Below are 3,930 nucleotides of genomic sequence, written 5' to 3'. Positions count from 1 at the left end.
GCCTGCGATAAAAATCGGAAATCACACCTTGGGTGTGAAAATTAACACCTCGGATATCAATTTTCTGAAAGCTCTGGTCTCGCTTAATACACTTGTGTAATTTTTACTTTGGGAAATTCTTTACCATATGAGCAATGAATTTTTCAAATGGAAGGGTTTTTAGCAGATCTAATACCTTAAGAGCGACGTTTCTGTAACACTGAGGAGTTCACATTAGTTGTGAACTCCTCATAACATCCAAATACTGTTGTCATATTTCCCGTTACTGGTGTTGTGAACACTAAATTGTAATAGAGTGATAAATTTGCCCTCTGGGTCAATTTCTGCCACATTTTCGGCCTACTTTTAGAAAACCACTATTAAGCGGTCAACCTCCATTAAGCGGTCACCTTGCTAATTCCCGGGGGTGACCGCTTGATAGAGGTTTGACTTGTTTTAGGATGTTACATTGCTATTTATAAAGCGTATAATCACCCGCATGTTAGCTGCCCTTTCGCTATCAGAGATTCTTCGTTAGGAAATTCCCAGGCGGTGTGCGTACTGGGATCGCTAAGCATCATGGGCAGTGTTCAAAATCTGATCGTTTGTGTCAAGGTAGCGTGGAGTGAACATTTCGCAGGAAGCGACTGTGGAGACGAATATTCGTTAAATACGCTGTAGAAATAAGCGATTTGCCTTTATTTTCTTCCAGAGACGTCCGTAAAAACAGTGGCTATCGAATTATCGGGGGAAACAGTGTCATTCCTTTAATAAGTGTCTTTTTGTTCGAAATCACTCAAATGCACTCGGTGAATCGAATAATTATTGCTGCTTTGTTTGGGTTTGCTTTATGCTTCAGTCAGTCAGTCAGGTAAGACCCATGCTCCGCCAAAAGTTTTGATTTCATTGCCAGATTATTGCAACCAGAAGTACGAGGTACTACGAGGACTTCTTCATTAGAGCTTTTCCAGTCATTTCTACTTGGCTGACTCTAACTCGTATAACTCGAATTCCCCGCTAACTCGAACTGAAATTCCTTTCCCTTGATCAAAAAGTCCCTGAAATTCACCCCGATAACTCGAATTCTGGTTCCTTTAACTCCACTCGGATCCCATCCTATTTACTCTTCTGGTTGTATAAGGGTAAAACACTAAAAGTAAAACGAACAGATCACGTTGTTTCATAAACATACCTAACCATTTTACCGTTTCTGATGAAATCAGTAAATTTGAACTGCACAATACACTGCAGTGCTGAGAAATCAGTAACCACCAATTTTTAACATGGCAAATTGAATTTTTCAATCGACCTCGATAACTCGAACTGTTTTCCGTTTCCCTTCACAGTTCGAGTTACCACGGTATTTCCATTGGACGTACTCAAAAAAAAAAAAAGAATATTATCAACGATTTGTACGGGACTTTATGACTTTAAGACTTTATTCCCAGCTAGAAGAACCGGAATCCTAATCGTAAAAATTAGTTCCCACAAAACACAAAAAATCGCCAATCCGCAAAGATAAACTCCCACCAAAATTTCGTACCGCACGGTAGGTCAAAACTCGTTGCGTTTACGGAGCTTATTGAAAGGAAAACTAAACGTCGAGTTTGCTGACGTATATACATGCACAAGCGATTTCGGGAAATCGCTCATAACGATCCTGGTAAAATTTCTTTTAATTACGTTTTTGAATGTGACTTTTATTACAAGCTATTACATTTGCGGTCAACTCTCATAATATTTGAGAGCTTTATTACATTTTTGATCAAATATTCGGCCGCTTTAGGACTTAATTACATTTGTCACCAGCTATATTAAACTTGTGATTTTCCCCGGCCCAATTGGAAACCTGTCAATCAAACGACTTCCAATAAATCAATTTGATTGCCTAAAATAGACCTTGTATATTTTAAAACTTCTATGTTGTTTTTTTTCCGATATAAGTCATCAGATGTCCTCATTCATTCTATGTGTACATAAATAACGAAAGTAGCCTGTTCCAGGCTCTCGATCAAAGCAGACGAGCGAAAAGAGCGGGCGAGCAGCGAAATAGCCATCGAGCAAAAAACGGCGGGAAGAGTGAAGGTGAGAGCCTGTCCCAGGTAGAAAGGACACTCGCTTACCCGAGCTATACTGGGCGAGCCAACCTTTCATACATTTCCTTACAAACACGCGGACCGGAACCATTTACGGGAGACAGGAACCATTTACAGTAGAAAAAAAAAGTTGGCTCGGCCAGAGGGGTGGCCCGCCAAGCCGTTTACGGCCAACGGCAAACGTGAATTTGTACTACGTGACGAAGCTTTCCATTCACTTGTCTTTCACTGTCCGTATGATACAAAAAATTATTAGTTTCATTATTATAATCCATAAGAATTGTCTTGGACTGTTTTCATTAGCTTCTTTTATATTTTGAGATATTCTCAACTTACCGTTTGCCGTAACCCTAACTCTAAATCTCTTTGTTCTGAAAGCATGCGCGAGCGCTGTTTCAGACAAGCATACGCGAGCGTTGTTTCAGACAAGCATACGCGAGCGTTGTTTCAGACAAGCATACACGAGCGTTGTTTCAGACAAGCATACACGAGCGCTGTTTCAGACAAGCATACGCGAGCGTTATTTAAGACAAGCATACGCGAGCGTTGTTTCAGACAAGCATACGCGAGCGTTATTTCAGACAAGCATACGCGAGCGTTGTTTCAGACAAGCATACGCGAGCGCTTTTGGCTCAAAAAAAGTAACCCTTCATTCACGTTTGCAGAAAATTACAAAAATATATGTCTACAAATTTTTCCCTTGAGCTACTCGCAAACGATGATTTTGGATTTCCCTCTAGTTTACGATCAGTGACTATAAATTAAGAATGCTTCATACATTGTCAAATTGCACTGCTTAGATCCCTTTAAAAACAAAATATTTTTTTAACTTGGGTTAGGATGAAAATCTTTCCTTCATTGGTCAAAATTTAAAGACACGTCATCTCCAATCAGCACGAATGAAGCCCAGTCCTTCACCGCACAAAACTTTTCAGATTCCCGCATCCATTTCATGGCCTGGTGAAGTGAGTTACTTGCACTTTGCCCTGTCATCAAACTTTCGTAAAAGTGTCTCATAAACTCTAAAGTGGCTGCGTCGTTAATCGCCCACAGTGACGCAATAACAGAACGTGCACCGGCACCTAAAAAGGCACGTGCAATACCAACCACGCCTTCAGCTTGAATCTTCCCTCGCCCACTGTGACAGCAGCTCAAGACAACAAGCTTGGCGTTCAATTTCGCATTCAACACATCTGCCATTGTCAAAAGAAAGTCTTTCTCTTTGGGTCTTTGGCAACTGCCAAGATTAGGAGACAAAAGAATTTCGCCGGTTTCTGCACGACCATGCGCTGCAATGTGTACCAAAGAAACTGAGCTTAGTCTGCTTAACACTTCATCTTTTGAAGCGTTTTTTCCAATGAGAGGCTCGATGTGTAGTATCTGTCCGATCATTTTTACTTCATCTTCGGCACCCGGGAGCTGCTTTATTTTTTTGCCCTTGACGCGTACAGTTTCCACCCATGGATTACCAACAAGCAGTGCACCAGACGTACTATGGCGCTCTGAGGAACACTCTGCCAGCAGCCTTAAGCTGGTTAGCGAAGGAGCCAATCGAATTCGTAGCGTTTCAGACAAATACCTGGAATTTTGGTCCACAAGGGCAGCATAAGGTATCAAGAAGGCTGGACCATCCGGGACAATTACAAGTCCATCGCCCTTTATTAAGTGTGAAACCGGAGAAATAACTACGTCATACAGAGTTTTCAAAGCATTAGCCTCACCTTGGGATGGTGTTACTGGCCTCACATCCATACCCCCATGAGATATCGTCTCATCTGCTGACTCGTCCATAGAGCGATTCTCGCACATCGCACTTCTATAGACACCAATCTCCTTGTACGTCTCCAAAGTCAAA

The sequence above is a fragment of the Porites lutea genome, chromosome 1 (assembly GCF_958299795.1).
Source record: "Porites lutea chromosome 1, jaPorLute2.1, whole genome shotgun sequence".
NCBI classification, from domain to species: Eukaryota; Metazoa; Cnidaria; class Anthozoa; order Scleractinia; family Poritidae; genus Porites; species Porites lutea.
Note: the sequence above shows the minus strand (reverse complement) of the source record.